This window comes from Triturus cristatus, chromosome 8 (assembly GCF_964204655.1).
Source record: "Triturus cristatus chromosome 8, aTriCri1.1, whole genome shotgun sequence".
Classification (NCBI taxonomy): Eukaryota; Metazoa; Chordata; class Amphibia; order Caudata; family Salamandridae; genus Triturus; species Triturus cristatus.
Window position 1 is genome coordinate 986,628,106 of NC_140591.1, and position 23,186 is coordinate 986,651,291.

A 23,186-nucleotide genomic window follows, 5' to 3' on the forward strand; every position below is an offset into this window, starting at 1 on the left:
CAGCAGTTCTTACAACACATCGTACGGAGCCATGGAATCCCCGCAGTTCTCATTACTGACAGGGGCACGCAGTTCACGTCACGATTCTGGAAGGCCCTGTGTCAAGTTATGAAGGTGGATGCTCGTCTCTCCACTAGCTACCACCCTCAAACGGACGGCAAGACGGAGAGACTAAATCAGACGTTAGAGCAGTACCTCCGCTGCTTTACTTTACTCCATGAAGAAGAATGGAGTACCCTCCTATGGATGGCGGAATTCGCCTACAATAATGCCGAGCATTCATCGCTAGGATGCTCCCCCTTCTTCTGTTTAACAGGATACCATCCAAATATGTTGCCCTTTGAATGGCCTGCACAAACTAAACACCCGTCAATCCAAGAACACCACTCGCACCTGAAAAAAGTGTTACAAACAGCAAAAACACAACTGGCAACCGCGCAAGAACGAGACAAGCACTACGCGAACAAAAGAAGAACCCCCGAGCCGGCCTATGCTGTAGGAGACATGGTGTGGTTAGATACAAAACACCTCCGAATCAAGGGGAACGCCCGCCTGAAACCAAAGTACGTGGGCCCGTATCCCATCACAAAGGTAGTGAACCCTGTGGCCATGAAATTGACACTCCCCCCTACATGGCGCATACACCCCGTGTTCCACGTTTCTCTACTCCAACCCTACCTCCCTCGCACAAGACTCACCCCAAAACCACAGCCCCTACTCTTAGATGGAGGGGAGGAGTATGAAGTGAAAGGGGTATTAGATTCCAAGTACATCAGAGGTAGGTTGCACTACTTGATCGATTGGAAAGGGTATGGACCCGAGGAGAGGTCCTGGGAGCCGCTGGCCAATCTGCGGTGCCCAGGGCTGCTACGCCGCTTCCACGCGGCTCATCCTACGAAACCCGGAGGCCTGTCGAGACGCCGGCCCTTGCCGGGGGATTCTGTCAGGCGTCGACATTGAAGCCGAGTCAGGGACGCTCTGCGCGGAGCCGGGGAGCCGAGGGGTAGGAAACTACAATACCCATCGGCCCCAGCGCACGCGCGAGCGCACTTCCGGAGGCAGTACAACAGCTTCGTACACGGAAGGCCGGGGGCTTGACAATCAAGTTCCGCCTGGCGTTTGGCGAGGTACGAACCTCGCGGTTTCCTATCGCCAGGGTTTCCGTGCTTCCCTAGCACGGACTTGACCCGACCCCGTGGATTCCGACCCCGAGACCCTGAGCGCACGAGAACGCTCCACCCGCACCACGCTTCATCCCTGACGTCTCTGAAGCGCGCTGCACTTGAGGACACCGCCGTGACCAGAGACCCGACAGGAGTCTCTCCCCACCTCGGAAGCGTCCTGTCTTCCCCAGAACCATTATCCTTCCTTCGCTTGGAGCCGTTGAAAGGCTCGGAGAGCGCCCGGACCCGCTACATCAGTCAACCCCTTCCGCGGGTTGCTACTCCGCTTGGAGCCGTTTGAAAGGCTCGGAGAGCGGCCCTACCCTCCTTCCTTGGTAACGACGACCGGAACATTCGCCTCTCGCCTATACCTGCTGAGCCGTGAGTACCTAGTGCTGTGTGAGACTGAATTGACGACACAGACCTCCGTCTGTGTGTGTATGTGTGCTGCTGTACTGGTGGTTCTCCCTGCAGTCTGTGTGCCGGTGACTCAACCTGTCCTTCTCTCCCTACAGGAGTGGGTACCCAGAGAGCCAGTCCCGCGTAGTCGTCGCTGCCTTTCCCCCTGTTATCCTTCCCGTCTCCCCCGGGGTGGTGTTGCTTATCGAGAGTTACTACGAGTCCTCATCGGCAGCACCGTTCTTGGGGAGGGTGGACTCTAGCGTCGTGGATCGCTCCTGCTGTATCCGGCTTGTAAGGTTAGTGAGCATCCGGGGTGCCCGCTGACAAAGAGTGACAACATAAGGTTGAATCTCCAGACAACCCACGTCGTTCGGACCCGTGGCCCAAAGCGTTGCTGGAAGAGAAAGCAATTCAGGTGGAAACCGATCTTTGGACAAATACATTGGAGAAATCAGTTTCTATCCTAAAGTAAGATGTACACCAGAAGGAGAACAATATATCGTAGCATGCATTCTTTTCAATAGGTCTAAACCCAACAGATTCTCACCGCAACCATTCGTCAAGAGAAGTGGAGCTTCTAAATCATAAGGGCCAATTGAAATAGGCAAAGGGCAAGAAACTGGGTTACGAACAGGGGCGCCAGAAAATCCTACAGAAACATTCGTTAAGTCAGACAAAGGTGCCCCAGGGAGTTTAGAATTAATGATAGAACTTCTCATCGCCCCAGTATCTAGAAGAAATGGCTCTGAAACACCCATTGTAGTGACGTTAACATAAGGTCCATTCTGATCTACTGGAACCGACACAACTCCCTTACTTTGTCTATGGCTGTCCTAGTTGGCATGGAGACTCTCATTTCCGTTTTCAACATAACAATCTTCATTATAATATTGCGTAGACCTAACATTTTGCTGATCAAAATAGTTCACAGAATTGGGAGAAGGAAGGGCACGCTGTTCTTGAGTCAACACACCTCGACCTCTACCTCTGTTTGCTGACTGGAGGCCAGCATGACCTCGTGGAGCAGATTATGCTCCATTGCGTTGCAATAAAACCGGACAACTATTCTTAAAGTGACCTTCTTCTCAACAATACGCACATTGATTAGGTCCCAACAAAGGTCGCGGAATGTATGGCTCAGGTTTTTGATACAACCTCTGTAACTGCGGAGGCTGTTGAAACTGAGGCTCAACATAGCGAGGAAGATAAGCTTGTTGCAAAAGAACCTTCGTTTTGAATTCTTTCGTCTTCTTCTCTTGCTTTTCCTTCTCTTCTTTATTTCTGTTTTCATAATATTGTGCAGTAGCCAATATCTGGGCAGAAGAAGAAACAGCCCATGAACTTTCAGAGTCTTTCAATTTGTGTGACAGCTCGGGAAGCAAATTAAATACAAATTTGTCCACAAATAAACCCTGTAGCCATATCTTGACCACTGTGATCGATAAACGTCTCCTCGAAACGAGTGAAGAAATCAGAGACACTTTCATCTTTCTTTTGTTTGCATGCTGCTAGTTTATCCCAGTTAACTCTCAATGCAGGCATCATGGTTTTCATTAATGTAATAATCCTTCCAGGGAGTTCCGAAATCAAAGCTTCAGGCTTTGCACCACCCACTTGGTCTCTATCCGTGGTAGTTATAACATCTCAAGTAGCACCTAATTCCTGTGCGTGATTCTCCTTACGAATCTTAGCCCATATTGTCTGTGGGACTACATTTCCCATCAACATATCGATATCTGCTAAATTCATGATGCAAGCGTCAACTGTCTGTGATAGTTCTTTATAATAACCTGCAGGGTTCTGGTAGAGTCTGCTTAAGGGCCAAGACTTCAGATCGTTTCCTTGGAACATGTACCCATATACGCAGAAAATGAGCAGGAATAGCTACATTAGCACCTACTGCTGCAACCTCTTCCTTCCATACTGGAGGAACCTCTCTCATAGGATAGTTTTTCAGTGTTAACCTAACCGACGGATCAGAATCAAGGGAAGCCTGAGAGAACAATAAGGAGCTATAAGAAATAAGTGTCCTTACAGCTTTCTCAACCTTAGAACCCACAACAAGTCCTTTATCAAAATCAGCCTCAATATCTAACAAATCTTGTGGGATCGGACTTGAATTCACATCTTCCCATTCTTTAATGAGAATATCGCCCATTACATTAAAAACATATCTTTGCGTAGGCGCATTCCATTGTGAGAAAGTAGGCATAATATCGGGCACACTGTATTGAGGACCCTTCTTGATCCACTTACGTGCGAGAGAGTCTAACCTTTCTCGTTCTTCAAAATCTGGGAACTGACTACGAGACTGTCTTCGAGCAAAAGCCGGAGACACATTTAAAGCTCCAAAGAAAGGAGATAGAATACCAGTGACAGTGTCTGTGAGACGCTTACGCACAGACGGAGAATTAGACATAAGAATTGGAGACAAAGTATTAGGAGAACTGACAGGAGGAGAACCGATAATTGCAGGAGGAGCAGAAAGCAAAGGAGATCTAAGATCAGGAGATGAGGGCAAAGAAGTTGAAGTTAACGGTAAAACTGGCAGAGACGGTAATACTGGAGGAGGCAAATGCGGAAGAGCCGAAACAAGCGGAGGTGCCGCTGGCGGCTGAACAGGCTGTAACAATTGGGGTGCATTAGCACTTTGTGCATAGGGCGGGGGTAACCTCAATAAATGGGATATTAGGGGATCTTCTTCTATATCTTTCTTGTTTTCAGAAGGGGAAACAGGCAACACCGGATAGCATTTATCTATCGCCATTCGATGCTGTCTCTCTGAGATTTCAGTCGCATTATCAATTTCATCATTTTTGAATTGTTGGGCAGCCTGTATAATTGTCATACCCTGTGCTTTCCTATCTCGTTTTGCTTGCTTAATTTCTTTCTGCTTGGCTTCCTTACGCCAAAGGCGGAAAGAGTCAAACATTGCTGACCGGGCTTTTCTTTTGAATAGGGCTGCTTCCAAATTATCTAGCACATCGGGATCAAAGCTACCATTTTCTGGCCATTTTAGAATACCATCTTTCTTCGTGTATCGGGTCCATGCCTCGTTAAAGGAAATGGGGCCAATACCATGTTTCGAATAGAGCTCATATGTGGGAGTTCCAACTGAAGGAATCGGACAAGAGTCCTCAAGTCAGAAATCCCTATTACAACCAAAGCAACAAAGTTTTCCAAACTTGGTCAGACCAGGCATCTCGTGATTTCACCTGACTGTTCACAAACTTCAAGGGAGTAAAACTCAGTTTAGGCAGCACAAATGCACTTACCCTCGGCTTCGGCTATTGCAATAGTCGAATCTAAGGACCAGAAATACTAAGAAAACAAAGGACAAAAACTTGTGGGCGCGACCCACGAAGATACTTAACTAAGGACGTCTTCTTACACCAACAGAGGCCCGTCTATCATCTCGCCTACCATACATCATCAAAGGAAGGGCCAAGGCAGGGCGGCAGTCAGGGCAGGAGATGTTAGTAGCCATCAGGAAGGAGTAACCGCGCTGCAAAAGACCTTCGGACCACTTTCGACATACAGGGGTCGCTTGATGTGGCTCGCGAATCCTCCGGAATTTTCTTGCGGGGTTCCTCACGACCTTCAGGCAGAACCGATACCACTGAAACCGCCCTACGTTGGGCGCCAGTTGAAGAACCAGAACCTTTTGGGCCTGGCGGCGCAGGGTACGCCTTAATCTCCTGGGTTCTCCTGCTCAGTTACACACAGACACGGGACACTCTGTTAGGCGTTAGAAGATCAGATTTATTAGCTGCAGCTAGTATAGTTGTCCCAGAAGTACACAAGGTAGGTTCTCAGGAGACTGCCACTTCACTCTGTGGCGCACAAACTTTTATACCATATAGGTAACATATACATTAACCAAGTATACACCCAGCACATACAAGAAAGATCCAATAAGAAAAGTTGGAAAACAGGACAGAACCAATAGGAGAGATTAGAAAACAAAAGTGTCAGATGACTCGAAGAAACCTCTCCTCCAACTGTGTTTGTCACCCCTCCCTCAAACTAATTCATTAACGGATTCATAACAAACTTGCAGGTGGCGAGATACGTTTGTGTGTGTTGGAGGACAGTTGTGAAACAAGAGAATGCTAGCAGAGGACAGTGAAGGCCAGACGATAAGATAAAGTCGGAAAAGAATAGTGTGAACCAACAGATAGTTGTGACGGGGATTAGGAAAACCAGACAGGGATTAGTGTACTCGGCCAGTCCTAACACCAGCTTTGTAAATAGAGGCAGAAGGGCTATTTTAACATGAAGCTACAGAAAAAGCAGAATAGACTTTGTTCGCCGTGCTGCCTGAGTGATGGCAACACAAAATGGCGGCGGAGCACAAAATGGCGGGTCGATTCGATCGCGATCGGAAATCGAAGTTCATCAATGGTGTGAGCCAGGCCTTTCAACATGAACTGGTTTAAATCCTATACAGTATGAATACAGGCTTCTAGTCACCGACACACTTGTCTTTCACTTCTTTAATTAACTAGTCAGTATCTATATATTTCAAGAAACATCTTGTCAGTCATCTTGCACTCATTCAGTGACTGATTCAGTACCATGTACTATTCTCTTCACTGTGCCAGAACTGAAAATTTAAAAGTTTTACCCAGGCACTGTACTAGCAGTAGTCTGATGATTTGGTCAGTTTCGAAGTACTCATGTTGTGAACTCTGCATTACCACATAGACTGCTTCAAATGTCTGTGCAGTATGCATGCAGTCTTCTAACATACTATAGACTTGTCTTTAACAGCTTCAATTCCCCAGTCAGTATCCATGTCCTTCCAGCAAACATTATGTCACTCCTCATGCACTGTTCAAGTGACCCATTCAGCACCATGTAGCAATGCATTCAGTGCGCCAAAACTGAAACACTTATAAATTCACCCAGGCACTCTTCTTGCAATAGTATAATCATTCAGTCAGTACCCAAGTACTAATGGAGTGAGACAGGCCTTTGCACATAGTTTGATTCAAACGTGTTTCCACTATGCATGGAGGCCTGTAACTACCAACACAATTGTCTTTCACACATTCAATTCCCCAGTCAGTATATATACACTCCAGCAAACACCCTGTCACTCCCCTTGCACTTCTCTAGTGATCTATTCAGTACCATGTACTAATCCATTCACTGTGCCAAAACCCAAACACTTATAAATGCACCCATGCACTCTCCTTGCAGTACTGTAAACATTCAGTCAGTACCCAAGTACTCATTTAGCGACCCAGGTCTTAGCACATGGACTGCTTCAAACTCCTATCAACTATGCATGCAGTCCTCTAACCACTTACACACTTGTCTTTCACACCTTCAATTCCCTAGTCAGTATCCATACAGTCCAGCAAACATTCTGTCACTCCTCTTGCACTGTTCCAGTGACCCATTCAGCACCATGTAGTAATGCATTCAGTGCGCCAAAACTGAAACACTTATATATTCACCCAGGCACTCTTCTTGCAATAGTATAATCATTCAGTCAGTACCCAAGTACTAATGGAGTGAGACAGGCCTTTGCACATAGTTTAATTCAAACGTGTTTCCACTATGCATGGAGGCCTGTAACTACCAACACAATTGTCTTTCACACCTTCAATTCCCCAGTCAGTATGTATACACTCCAGCAAACACCCTGTCACTCCCCTTGCACTTCTCTGGTGATCTATTCAGTACCATGTACTAATCCATTCACTGTGCCAAAACCCAAACACTTTTAAATTCACCCATGCACTCTCCTTGCAGTACTGTAAACATTCAGTCAGTACCCAAGTACTCATTCAGTGACCCAGGTCTTAGCACATGGACTGCTTCAAACTCCTATCCACTATGCATGCAGTCCTCTAACCACTTACACACTTGTCTTTCACACCTTCAATTCCCTAGTCAGTATCCATACAGTCCAGCAAACATTCTGTTACTCCTCTTGCACTGTTCCAGTGACCCATTCAGCACCATGTAGTAATGCATTCAGTGCGCCAAAACTGAAACACTTATAAATTCACCCAGGCACTCTTCTTGCAATAGTATAATCATTCAGTCAGTACCCAAGTACTAATGGAGTGAGACAGGCCTTTGCATATAGTTTGATTCAAACGTGTTTCCACTATGCATGGAGGCCTGTAACTACCAACACAATTGTCTTTCACACCTTCAATTCCCCAGTCAGTATATATACACTCCAGCAAACACCTTGTCACTCCCCTTGCACTTCTCTAGTGATCTATTCAGTACCATGTACTAATCCATTCACTGTGCCAAAACCCAAACACTTTTAAATTCACCCAGGCACTCTCCTTGCTGTACTTTAATCATTCAGTCAGTATCCAAGTACTCATGCAGCGACACAGGCCTTAGTGCATAGACTGCTTCAAACGCCTATTGACTATGCATGCTGTCCTCTAACCACCAAAAAGGGGGAACAGTTCCTCTCTATGGGCCTACGTAGAGAGTTGCAATGATTTACTTCACTAATGTGGATGGTCTCTGGAGAGGGATCTGCAAATTCAGATCGTAATGCCCTCACACACCTGTTAGGGTGTCATGCTTCATCATTGGGCGCTCCTCGTCGGACCGGCGCTGCAATATCCGACGGGCCTGGTGGCATCTTTGTCGGAGATCTTTTGATCTGAGAACGCCGTATAATGAGTGCGGTGTGTGGGGCTATAGGAGAAACACTGTCTTCTACAAGGTGCAAAGTGTGATTTAAAAAGGCCCCTGACCTTGTTGGTTCACTTTATTAATGCTCAAGGTTGGGACTTATTAAAAACAGTGAGGCTACGTGTAATAAGTGAGGGTATTCGGGTAGCCTTTTGCTGATTAGGTCGACATGTTTCGTGTCTTGTGCTCTAGAGTAAAGCGACACTTCTTCAGGACCAAAATGACATGACCGCTGATTGTCAGCCAAGGGAGGGGGACTCCCTTTCTTTAATTCAAGATCCTTAGTCTGGGGTTCTTGATATGGCTTTCCACCTGGGTGGATAGGGCCAAAGAAGAAGGATACCATCAGGTACTCGTATAGGTGTACCAATCAACTAAATTAGAAACCACTAAGACACCCTGTAGGGACCGGATAAAGCCGGTCTCGTATAGTAACAAAGTTTGTAAACTGAATGGTAATACATATATCTAAAGAGCTAACGCTGAGTGAGGATTAAAAACATGACATGGAATAGTTAATAGCATGACATGACTGGTGTTACACGATTCAAATGAGAGGTAACTCCACATACGAGGGAACGGTGACATATGTCAGGGGAAAAAAGGAACAACTCTTACCTCCTAAGGTTGGATGGAGAGCCTCATAGATGAGGGAAGGCGACCCGACCACTTGAACGGGTATACTACATAACAAGGAGTAAATGAGGCATCAAACAATAACGACAACATGGCACTGTTAGTTGAAAGCATCACAGGATAAACCATATATATATATATATATACAATATATATACAATGAAACCAGGCAGAAGTAGACTGGTAATTCGCATGCCTCTGGTCTGTTTCAGTCTAAGATGCTACCAACAAAACATACAGGTGTATTGGCATTAATTATTCACATCAAAACATGGGATGTAACAGGATTAGTTTGTTCCTCACCGAAAAGATAACAATATCCCACCTGCCCACTCTGACGTGCTTGTGCTCGAGAGGACGGAATATTTAGTAACAGGGGTCCTCGATGTTGAATGAGGAGGGGGGCGTGGTCCCGTGAGTGTACCGTAATACCCGCTATGGGCGGACTCAGAGTGCCGTACCAGAAAGATATTTCTTAGCCGTGCTCAGACTATAAACAGTCCAGCGGACTGGTGTGGAATAGTGAATAAATACCGAACTATTGAGGCAGTGTCAAATTGTGTGAAGCGAGAAACCTCGATGACTAGGGCGGCAATGCCAAATAGCGTGCAGCGAGGATCATCAACAAATCCAAAAAAAGAGCTCTCAATAACGTCCATCAATTGTTGTTTTTGCGTTTGTCACCCCGAGTGGGAAGGGTATGCTCAGACCTGAGTCCCTTGCTCTCCATGCCACTGGAATCAGGCTATCCTGGCTGACGAGGGCTGAAAGCCCGAAACCGGTCCTAGGATGCTTGTTTCCACTCCAGGGAGGACCTGGCTTGGCAGTTCGGGCTGGACTGTTCCCATGGGGCACAGGGTCAAGACTGATTTGCATATGGCTGGGTTCAAACTGGAATGGCATGGTGAGCAAAAAAACGATGGATTTAGGCCCAGATCTCTGTACTGGGGTGAATGTATGACATTGTTCTGCATTCTGTCCATCAATTGTTGTTTTTGCATTTGTCACCCCGAGTGGGAAGGGTATGCTCAGACGTGAGTCCCTTGCTCTCCATGCCACTGGAATCAGGCTATCCTGGCTGACGAGGGCTGAAAGCCCGAAACCGGTCCTAGGATGCTTGTTTCCACTCCAGGGAGGACCTGGCTTGGCAGTTCGGGGCTGGACTGTTCCCATGGGGCACAGGGTCAAGACTGATTTGCATATGGCTGGGTTCAAACTGGAATGGCATGGTGAGCAAAAATGCGATGGATTTAGGCCCAGATCTCTGTACTGGGGTGAATGTATGACATTGTTCTGCATTCTGTCCATCAATTGTTGTTTTTGCATTTGTCACCCCGAGTGGGAAGGGTATGCTCAGACGTGAGTCCCTTGCTCTCCATGCCACTGGAATCAGGCTATCCTGGCTGACGAGGGCTGAAAGCCCGAAACCGGTCCTAGGATGCTTGTTTCCACTCCAGGGAGGACCTGGCTTGGCAGTTCGGGCTGGACTGTTCCCATGGGGCACAGGGTCAAGACTGATTTGCATATGGCTGGGTTCAAACTGGAATGGCATGGTGAGCAAAAAAACGATGGATTTAGGCCCAGATCTCTGTACTGGGGTAAATGTATGACATTGTTCTGCATTCTGTCCATCAATTGTTGTTTTTGCATTTGTCTCCCCGAGTGGGAAGGGTATGCTCAGACGTGAGTCCCTTGCTCTCCATGCCACTGGAATCAGGCTATCCTGGCTGACGAGGGCTGAAAGCCCGAAACCGGTCCTAAGATGCTTGTTTCCACTCTAGGGAGGACCTGGCTTGGCAGTTCGGGCTGGACTGTTCCCATGGGGCACAGGGTCAAGACTGATTTGCGTATGGCCGGGTTCAAACTGGAATGGCATGGTGAGCAAAAAAACAATGGATTTAGGCCCAGATCTCTGTACTGGGGTGAATGTATGACATTGTTCTGCATTCTGTCCATAAATTGTTGTTTTTGCATTTGTCACCCCGAGTGGGAAGGGTATGCTCAGACGTGAGTCCCTTGCTCTCCATGCCACTGGAATCAGGCTATCCTGGCTGACGAGGGCTGAAAGCCTGAAACCGGTCCTAGGATGCTTGTTTCCACTCCAGGGAGGACCTGGCTTGGCAGTTCGGGCTGGACTGTTCCCATGGGGCACAGGGTCAAGACTGATTTGCATATGGCTGGGTTCAAACTGGAATGGCATGGTGAGCAAAAAAACGATGGATTTAGACCCAGATCTCTGTACTGGGGTGAATGTATGACATTGTTCTGCATTCTGTCCATCAATTGTTGTTTTTGCATTTGTCACCCCGAGTGGGAAGGGTATGCTCAGACGTGAGTCCCTTGCTCTCCATGCCACTGGAATCAGGCTATCCTGGCTGACGAGGGCTGAAAGCCCGAAACCGGTCCTAGGATGCTTGTTTCCACTCCAGGGAGGACCTGGCTTGGCAGTTCGGGCTGGACTGTTCCCATGGGGCACAGGGTCAAGACTGATTTGCATATGGCTGGGTTCAAACTGGAATGGCATGGTGAGCAAAAAAACGATGGATTTAGGCCCAGATCTCTGTACTGGGGTGAATGTATGACATTGTTCTGCATTCTGTCCATCAATTGTTGTTTTTGCATTTGTCACCCCGAGTGGGAAGGGTATGCTCAGACGTGAGTCCCTTGCTCTCCATGCCACTGGAATCAGGCTATCCTGACTGATGAGGGCTGAAAGCCCGGAACGGGTCCTAGGATGCTTGTTTCCACTCCAGGGAGGACCTGGCTTGGCAGTTCGGGCTGGACTGTTCCCATGGGGCACAGGGTCAAGACTGATTTGCATATGGCTGGGTTCAAACTGGAATGGCATGGTGAGCAAAAAAACGATGGATTTAGGCCCAGATCTCTGTACTGGGGTGAATGTATGACATTGTTCTGCATTCTGTCCATCAATTGTTGTTTTTGCACTCAATAACAGAGAGGCATTGTTAGAACCAAGTGTCAAGAAGAAGGATGACATTATTACTTGCGTCACCACCTACACACCAGAATCCAACAAAATACAAAGAATCATCACAAAAAATTGGAAGATTCTGGCTACAGGTTCATTATCTTTACCGAAACCGAGGTTTGCCAACAAGCGCACAAGTAACCTAAGTGACATCTTGGTCCATACACGCCCGAAAACTGCCAAAGTGGCAGCCCAAGGTACCCTTTGGAGTTTATCACCAGTGAGGGGGCATTATCCCTGTAGAGACTGCGGAGTATGCAGTTTGACAAAGGCAACTAAAACACTTGATCTAGAAGAAGGCAAAGTTTGGACTCAAAAAAACCACGCCAACTGCAACTCAAGAAATTGTGTTTACATGATCACGTGCCCTTTGAACCTACGTTACATAGGCATGACTTCACGCCCAGTTAAAACAAGGATCATGGAGCATCGGAGCAATATACGATATGGGAGAACAACCACTAAAATGAGTACCCACTTCATTTCCAACCAACATGGACCGAACGAACTACACTGGACAGTACTAGAAAGTAACCCTGCTTGGTCCTTTCACAAGCTCTTCGAAACTGAACAAAGGTGGATTTTCCGCCTTTCTACACAGAGATTGGGTCTTAACGATGATATTCCATGGACAGAAGTTAACAATACAACGACACGATGAACCCTAATATCATTTATGATGCACATTTGAACATTTGCCCTTAATCAACTAACATAATATCCAATACATTTATTGAGACGGGACACCTCTCTGTCAATAATCCCACTTCCGAGTTTATGAAGCGAACTCTGCAACCCTTGTGCACTATTAAAGCTGCTCCAACTAATTATCTAAGAGCCATCTCTCGAGAAATAACCCTTGTTATTTACGTAAGAACTGGGTCAGGCATCCCGTTTTGGGACAAAATGGCGGACGGGCCGACACAATCTCACGAGATCTTGGAGGTTGAGCGTAACTTCATAACCTGGGATTCAACCTTCCATGATAACACCCAGGTGAGACGAAGACGAGCAGGTTCCCATACGAGCTCGCTACCTATTCAGGGTAAGTCTGACTCCTCTTTGTACGCTCCCGTGCAACCTCGTCCCCCGGTGATTGACACCATTTGTATGGATTATTTGCATGTAGCCGCAGCATGTCGGCATTTTGCATTTTCTTGACGCACTCGCAGCTCACGGTCTTACAACCAGAGACCCCCCTTCCTCGGCCGTACTCACTCTGGAATTGCCACTTGAGTCCGTTAATATTTCACTGACAATATAGGAGACCGCGGGGTCGTGTACTTAGTGAGTTTTTATCTTTCACCTTGCCGGCACTATAAACCTATGCCTTTACGTTCACTTGGAACCGGTCCACAGTATCACTATTGGTACACCTTCGGCTTTAACGCCCCTACCCGCTCTAGTCATCGAGGTATACTCGCTGCACGCTATTTGGCATTGCCGCCCTAGTCATCGAGGTTTCTCGCTTCACTTAATTTGACACTGCCTCAATAGTTCGGTATTTATTCACTATTCCACACCAGTCCGCTGGACTGTTTATAGTCTGAGCACGGCTAAGAAATATCTTTCTGGTACGGCACTCTGAGTCCACCCATAGCGGGTCTTACGGTACACTCACGGGACCACGCCCCCCTCCTCATTCAACATCGAGGACCCCTGTTACTAAATATCCCGTCCTCTCGAGCACAAGCACGTCAGAGTGGGCAGGTGGGATATTGTTATCTTTTCGGTGATGAACAAACTAATCCTGTTACATCCCATGTTTTGATGTGAATAATTAATGCCGATACACCTGTATGTTTTGTTGGTAGCATCTTAGACTGATACAGACCAGAGGCATGCGAATTACCAGTCTACTTCTGCCTGGTTTCATTGTATATATATTGTATATATATATATATATTTATGGTTTATCCTGTGATGCTTTCAACTAACAGTGCCATGTTGTCGTTATTGTTTGATGCCTCATTTACTCCTTGTTATGTAGTATACCCGTTCAAGTGGTCGGGTCGCCTTCCCTCATCTATGAGGCTCTCCATCCAACCTTAGGAGGTAAGAGTTGTTCCTTTTTTCCCCTGACATATGTCACCGTTCCCTCGTATGTGGAGTTACCTCTCATTTGAATCGTGTAACACCAGTCATGTCATGCTATTAACTATTCCATGTCATGTTTTTAATCCTCACTCAGCATTAGCTCTTTAGATATATGTATTACCATTCAGTTTACAAACTTTGTTACTATACGAGACCGGCTTTATCCGGTCCCTACAGGGTGTCTTACTGGTTTCTAATTTAGTTGACTAGTAGACCTATACGAGTATCTGATGGTATCCTTCTTCTTTGGCCCTATCTACCCAGGTGGAAAGCCATATCAAGAACCCCAGACTAAGGATCTTGAATTAAAGAAAGGGAGTCCCCCTCCCTTGGCTGACAATCAGCGGTCATGTCATTTTGGTCCTGAAGAAGTGTCGCTTTACTCTAGAGCACAAGACACGAAACATGTCGCCCTAATCAGCAAAAGGCTACCCGAATACCCTCACTTATTACACGTAGCCTCACTGTTTTTAATAAGTCCCAACCTTGAGCATTAATAAAGTGAACCAACAAGGTCAGGGGCCTTTTTAAATCACACTTTGCACCTTGTAGAAGACAGTGTTTCTCCTATAGCCCCACACACCGCACTCATTATACGGCGTTCTCAGATCAAAAGATCTCCGACAAAGATGCCACCAGGCCCGTCGGACATTGCAGCGCCGGTCCGACGAGGAGCACCCAATGATGAAGCATGACACCCTAACAGGTGTGTGAGGGCATTACGATCTGAATTTGCAGATCCCTCTCCAGATACCATCCACATTAGTGAAGTAAGTCATTGCAACTCTCTACGTAGGCCCATAGAGAGGAACTGTTCCCCCTTTTTGATATTAACAGACATGCCTTGGAGCACAGGAACAGGACCTCGATAAACAACAAGCTCTGACGTCCCCCTTTTGATTATACACTCCTCTAACCACCTACACAGTTGTTTTTCACACCTTCAATTCCCCAGTCAGTATTCATTCACTTCCAGCAAACACCCTGTCACTCCTTTTGCACTCCTCTAGTGACCCATTCAGCACCATGTACTAATCCATTCACTGCTCCAAAACCCAAACACTTATAAATTCACCTATGCACTCTCCTTGCAGTACTGTAATCATTCAGTCAGTACCCAAGTACTCTTGCAGCGAGCCAGGCCTTAGCACATGGACTGCTTCAAACCCCTATCCACTATGCATGCAGTTCTCTAACCACCTACACACTTGTGTTTTACACCTTCAATTCCCCAGTCAGTATTCATACACTTCTAGCAAACACCCTGTTACTCACCCAGTGTGTCTCCTTATAGTACTGTAATCATTCAGTCAGTTAGCATATAGTCTTTTAGTGAGGTAGGCTTTAGGGCATGAACTGCTTCAAAGTAGTATGCACTATGCATGTAGTGTTTTAACCATTGTCACACTTGTGGTTCAGGGCTATAGTTTCTTAGTCAGTTTTTATATAAAATGTGTTTGTACAGTAATGGAATAGTATAAATTTGAAAGGTATTAATATACATTAATTTGTGATTCTTTTTTACAGATACTGTTTTTCAACGTTAAAATAGAGAAATCATGCCAGAAAAAAAAAAAAAAAAAGGACAGAGACAGGAGGATTATTTGAAGAAACATCAACCACAAGTATTTAATGTACAAGATAATGTGGCTAAAAGGAAAAAATCTTCTAGTAAGATCACAGAGCAATTTATTAAAAATGTTTGTAGGAGCAAACAGAATGTAGATAATGCTGGAACTACTGAGAATTCTTCAAGTAAGAAGAAAATTCAAAATAGGAGGAAAAGTAAAAAAGCAAATGGTCAGTCAAAGGAGATAAAGTATGGTAAAAGAAGGCAAAATCAGTATAAGGAATTACGCAAAAAAATATTTTACAAGAGAATAGTGCATAATTTGCTGAAAGATGTGAAGAAATATAAAAAGAGAGCTTTATTTTATAAAAAGAAGAAGCATATTGAAAACATTGTGGAAAAGGCTTTTGAAGTAAAAAGGAAACTGTTTATTTTAGTATTAAACAGAATTCGATCACTAGATAAACCAATCCATGTATTGAAGGCCAAATGTAGGAGGAAAAGAGTTATTAATAAAAACAAAATGTGTGATGTTTTTTTTGGGAGAATGGAAACACAGTTCCAGTTCAGAGCCTTTTTTTAACGAAGAGAGTTATTCACTGAGCGAAAAATTATTGTATGCAGTTGACACCAGCGGTAGAGGTTATGAGGTTAGCGACGGTTGTCCAATTGAGAAAGAGAAAATGGTTGAAAGAAATGCAGAAGAAGTGATAGCTGATGAAGTTTTAAGGAGACGTGCTAAAAACCCTGTGTACACTTGGGATTGCAGTAGTGTTTGCAGTGTACGACAGGAATCTATTGAAAAATTATGTAGTTTTTTACGAGTCTATACTAAAAAAAGTGTAAAACAAAAGATTAAGCTGTTGCGAGGACTAGACCCAGAGTGAGAAAACATACTGGTTTGTAAGGTCATTCTCCGGCTTGTCTTTTTAGGAAAGTTTGTCAAAGTGTTTTTCACCATTTCAGAATGCTGGCAGTACATCATACTCAAATGCGGAAGTTAGTGAGAAGGTTGTATTATGCAAAAAGTCCAGCACTAAAGTCAAGTGAGTTGAACAGTGCTCTTTTGCGTGGGTCAGTATCAGATGTGAAGCAGGTCTGTGATGATATTGAGTTTTGTTACTTTGGTCCTCAGCAAGAGAGTGAAGAAACTGACACATTAGTAGAACAAAATGTTGAAGACAATGTACAACCCGTAATTACAGAAAAATGTGAGGATGAAATCACATAGTTTAAGGTAATTTCAGGTGAAAGACCAAATGTTTCTTGTATTTGTTGTCGGCGAGTCACTATAAAAATCAGACTAGGGGTGTCAATCTGTATTTAAAAAGTGAAATAGAAGATAATGATAAGTGGATGGAATTTGCAACTTATTTGTTGGTAGAGGATTGTTTTGATTTGGCATCTGAGCAGCGTATTTGCAAATATTGTTATAACAAACTAGATGAGAATAAAATGCCTGCTAGAGCTGTTCATAATAATATAGAGTTGGTTGCTATTCTATCAGAGCTGATAGATTTAAATATGTATGAGTCTATTCTCATACAATGTGTTCACCTGTTTCAGGCTATTGTTCGTATGGAGCCCAAAACAGGTCAATTACATCCATCAGAGTTGCGAAGAGGATTGAAAGGAAGAGTTGTGTATTTACCTTTAGATTTAAGGAAAAATATTGAAACTATTGGTGTAGACCATGCAGAAAATGAGCCACTAGTCATTCTAGTTAATGGTGTTCCTACTAAGAATAAGAAAATTTGGCAAGAGTTAGTGGATGTTAGAAAAGTGCAAAAGGCGTCATTGTATCTGTTAAAAAATAATGAATACTATAGAAATGTGTTTGTTGGAGAAGAAGAAATAGATTTAGCAGAAGATACTGAAACAATAAGCGGGCAAATAAAAAAAGTGAACATGTCCAGATGTGAAGAGATCTATGAACATTACAGTGTACATCCTCTTCATTCCAAAGAGGTGATGGGGAATACAATTGAGTTGTTTCAAATGAAAAAAGCAACAGGAAGTCCCATGAGTATATGGGAAGAGAGCTTGGAAGCTCGTTGCTTCCCGCAGTTGTTTCCAACAGGAAAAGGTGGACGATATGATGAACGTCCTGTGCAGATTCCTGCATCTGAATATCGGACAACAAGATTATATGCAGAAGATCCAAGATTTCTACAATGTATCCCTTATATGTTTCATCTTCTGTTTGAAAGTGACTTGTCTGGACTTTCATATGCAGTAAATCACATTTTAAAAACTGGAATGCATCTTCAAAATGTAACTGCAAAGGATGTTATGGATAAAGTGCATCAGAGAGATGATCATTTAGAATCTCAGTTGATTAATCTAATGGCATGTCAGCGTGGGACTAATGAATATTGGTACCGTCGACATGGAGAACTGAAATGTATGCTACGGAACTTGGGAACTCCTACATGGTTTGTTACACTAAGCTGTGCTGAGTATGATTTACTTGAATTTCTTCGAGAGGCAAATTCTAATATAAAAAGTATTGAATACAAGACACCTGGAGAATTGTGCTCTTTGGATCCTGTCAATGTATGCAGATATTTCAATCATAGATTTAAAGCTATGATGTCTTTCATCTGCAATAAAAAGAATCCTCCTCTTGGAGAAGTTGTAGATTTCTTTTGGAGAAAGGAGTATCAAGCAAGAGGTGCTCCTCACATACATATGTTGTTATGGATCAAGGACGCCCCCAAATTTGGAACAGATTCAGATGAAACTATTTTGTCTTTCATCGAAGATTGTGCTACATGTGCTCTTCCCAATAGCAGAGAAGATAAAAACTTAAAACAACACGTCTTACGATTTCAAAGCCACAGGTGTGGAAAATACTGTTGACGAAAGTACAAGTCAAAGGGTAAGTTCTATACCAAATGTCGTTTTGGATTTCCACGTCCTGTATTATCCAAAGGAAGAGTGAACAGTTTTATGTCAGCTATGCGACATACCATCACAAGAAAGTCTCCGAAAAACACCTACAACTTAAGAAGAAGCGAAGAATCGAAATACATAAATGACTACAATCCAGTTATTTTATCCATGTGGAACGCTAACATGGATATTCAGTATGTTGCGGACAATTCCATTGCTGTTGCTCGATATGTAACGTCTTACATTACTAAATCAGAAAAGACTGAATTGAAAGAAATGTGGGAAGAGATTTCTCATGAGAAGACTCTAAGTAAGAAAATATACAGTTTCAGTTTGAATGTTATCGCATCGTGAAATTGGAGCATATGAATGTTCAGATCGGTTATCATCTGCAAGTCTATATTCCAAAAGTAGAAGAATCATTTGGATGAGTCTAGGTCTTGCAGGAATGCGAAATCGGGTACTGAAATCTGTTCAAGAAATTGAATATTTAGCAGAAAATGAACCAGAAAGTACAGATATTTTGAAAACAAATATGTTGGACACATACTACCCAAATAGAAGTCATCATCTTGAGAACATGTGTCTCTATGAAGTGCTGCAAAACTACACTTTTAAACGGAATACTACAGAGAACATCAACAATGGAAAATATGTAGTTATTGGTTCCGAAGGATGTCTGGTGAAAAAAGGAAAGGAAATTTAATTAATCACAGGAAACTGAGTTGCGACACTGCTGACAAAAGGGAATTTTACTATTTAGCCCTTTTGCAAATGTTCACACCATGGCGTTCAGAACTGGAATTACTTGGAGATTTTCCCAGCTATGAAGATTCATTTAATGCTTCTAAAGATAGCATACAATGCAGTGCTTTCGCAAATTATGTCAAAATGTTGAATGATGAAATTGATCAAGAAGCTACAATTGCATCTGAGATTGCTAGAGACCGTTCTCAAGACAGTCAAAGTTCTGCTGCACTGAGTCAAGATCCACTAGGGCAACCAATTGTTGAAAATGAAGTAGCGATTGCAATGAATGAGGTGGAAACAGCAATGTATCAAGCTCAAGAAGATGCAATGCAGTTAGGAAACTTGGAAGAACAACTAAATGTTGAACAGAAACAAATATATCAGCAAGTGAAAAAGCAGATTGACCATGGATTACTTCATGAAAAGAAAGGGTGCTCATGAACATCATTTCAACCTATCCAAATGTATGTGAGTGGTTAAGCTGGAACAGGAAAAAGTTTCTTAATTAAAGTAATTACAAGTTATCTGCAAACAACAACTGAGTCGCATTTGTCTTGTGTTGTCACTGCTCCAACTGGGTTGGCAGCACATAACATTAAAGGAATTACTTTACATCGTTTACTAATGCTGCCAGTAGAGCATGAGAACAAATTGGAATACCACAAGCTATCTGGAGAAGCTTGTTGTGAAGTTTCAAGAGTCCTGAAGAAAATGAAACTTCTCATTATTGATGAGGTGAGCATGGTCTCAAACTTGATGCTTGCCTTTGTGCATTAAAGAATGCAGCAAATTCTTAAAACAGAGTATGACGTGTTATTTGGAGGAAAACACGTCATAGTTTTTGGAGATCTACTGCAACTGACTCCGGTAAAAGGACAACCAGTATTTAAAACACTAGCCCATGAAGATACCAGAAAGTCTCTTGGCAGTGTTGGTAATGTGAACATTTGGACTCATTTTGAATACAAAGAACTGACAAGAAATATGCGAAAGGCAAATGATGCTGAATATGGAAGTATTCTTCAAGATATAAGAATTGGAATTCTTTCAAAACTAGGCAAACAAGCTTTGGAGAGTCGATTACTTTGCAATGTCTTTCCAAATGAAAATGCAGTTCCTGCAAAAGTGTACGTGGAAATCGCTAAAAATAAATCAGTGTTTTGCTTAATTCCAACACTGCGCGAGTGTTCCATATTCATGAAGAACTATTGGAACTGGAAAATGAAGAAATTGTAAAAATGGAAGCCATCGATAAAATACAGCATGAGGGAATCACTATTATTTTGACGGGAAAGTTGAGATCAAAACTGGATTGTTTAGAAAAAAAAATATCTAAAACTGCTGGTTTAGAAAAGAGACTATATGAGTGTGTAAACTGTCGGGTAATTTTAAGGCGTAATTTGGATGTAGAGAAAGGTTTAGTTAATGGTGCAATGGGTAAAGTGGTGGATTTTGTGAATTATCAGAAAAAAGAAGGAATTGAATTTTTAAAAATTACATTTGATCAGATTGATGAAGTTAAAGAAATTGGTCGTTGTTCAGTTCGTTTTTTGCTTGTTAAAGATGTATATGTCCGTGGGAAACAATTTCCATTTTCTCTGGCATACGCAGTGACTATTCATAAATCTCAAGGATTAAGTGTAGACAGTGCATTGGTGAACATTGGATCTACCGTATTTAAAGAGGGTATGGCATATGTTATCAGTGTCTTTCAATAAATTAGTTAAAGGTGCAAATCAAAACATGGAGTGTAGGCAATGTAAACCAGAAATGTTATCCACATTATTCTTAACAAAATATGGAAAATACATAATTTTAATGATGCAACGTTGTACAGCTGATGGAAGAAAATTAGATACTTTAATAAAGCAATTTGTAGCAGCACAACTATCAATATCAGGAAGGACTTTTGTAGCAATTGCTATAATTTTCCATGATGGTCATTACACTGCCTATCTTACATGTGACAAAGGCTGGTCACTTTGTAATGATTCTCAGTTGGTTTTTAAACAACGTTTGCCTAGGGAATTACAAAATTCCTACCTAATATTTTTAAAGTCAAAGTTTTAGGAAGATAATTCATTCTCTGAAGAATTTATTATTATAATTTAATAGGACTACCATTGGACAATTTACATAAAGAAGGAGTGCAAAAATACCATTTGGCCTCAAGGAAAGGTATATTTTTGAATTATGGACTTTTTGGTGGTCATTGATTCGGTGAATATTTTAAAGCGGCAATATTTACAGTTTTTATAAGTTAAAGCTATAAAATTTTGTTAGCTGTAAGCATTTCATATATGTGTGATTTGTATTTTCTGGTATTTTACTGAGAACAGCATTTTTTTTTTTTCAGATTGTTTTTTTTTTGCCTGCTGTTAAGTGATGAGTACGATTGAAATCATTATTTCTAGTGAAATTCAATATATTCTGAGAACAGCAAAAAAGGCAAACAAATTACTTTGTGGAAATTAAGCTGTGTTGTAAAAAATGTATTATTACATGTTATAATTTTTTTTTTTTTTCTTTCACAGATCCAAATTTTAAAATAAGCAATTTATATCAATTTAGATTGCAATGAAAATTTGGAAAAATGTATACCATTTTCTATTCCTATTACTGTGAAGGTAAGTTTAACTAAGTCTCAATATGCAGACTGAGGGGGTCTGCAAGAAGCTACAAAGTTGAAACACGTTTCTAAAAACACTCTGTTTATACCTTTGTAGTTTTAGAATCTGACCATAATCAGATATCATGTGACCTGCAAAAAAAGAGATTTGAGGGGTTCATAATATTTCCCATTATACCTATTGAAGGACCGCAATCATTTCAATCATTCTTCTTTGAGCATCTTTGCAGACAAAACTCTGTGCTTACCTTCTATCATACGCAAGCAATTTTAAAAACAGAAATATGTCACTTTTTGTAACATAGTTATTGCGCAAGACAGTCTTTCATATTTACAAAGAGAGGAAAATGCACTCTGTGCACTTTTTCTACTCCATGTAAATACAACGTCATCATACACACCACTTTGCGTTGAAAGGATGTTCTATAAGTGTTGCTGTGCATGATTGCACTGAATACTCATAGAACAAGACACATCTCTAGATTTATCAGAAATCATAAATCTCGATATGTGTGTGAATGCTGCACCATTCTAAAATTGGTGTAGGAAAGCACAACAAGGAGAATTATTTTCATTTCTCCACATTTTTACATCTTCAATGCATGCTAAAATGCTCAGCATACATTGAAGGAGAAAAATGCCTTTACTGATTGTTTTTGTGCAGGAAAGTGTGTCTGCACAAAAACAAACAGCACATGACACAGATATCCTTGCACTATGGTGCAAGGGTGCCTGTGTCACCACATGGCTGCAGTTTAAGCAGCCGTGCAGAGAGAAGCATAGATTTGCAACATATTTATGTACATATGTCGCATCCCTGTGCTTCGGAAGTACTACAGCACACTGCAGTTAAAGAGGTTACTGTGTTATGCTGCAGCACTTCCTCATAGTTCTGCACTCATACATTCACCATACGCTACTAATGCATTCATTCAGTCAATTACGTACTACACATACATTCATCTAAACTTTCACAGACAAACAAACAAATATAGCTCTTTTTTTAAACCAGGAAAGTTAGTTCTTAGAAGAACTTTTTTTTTCTTCTTTTTTGTTTTTTAATTTTTTTGTAAATGTCATTCAGATGTCATCAGTGATGTCCTCAGTGATGTCATGAGTGATGTTATATGTGACGTCATCAGCAGTGCATTGCGGGGGCGCGAGTTATAGTTAGCTGAACTAACTATAATGGGGGAATTTCTAGGGTTTTGTACGAGGGAAATGTCCAGCTAACTATAACGCCCCTGAAACCTATGGTTTTTTCAGTGAATATATATATATATATATATATAATATACATTTTTTTCTTTCAGTTTTCTATAGTGCAAACACCACCTAAAGGTATTAGAATACTGTACATGATCACCAGTTACTTTA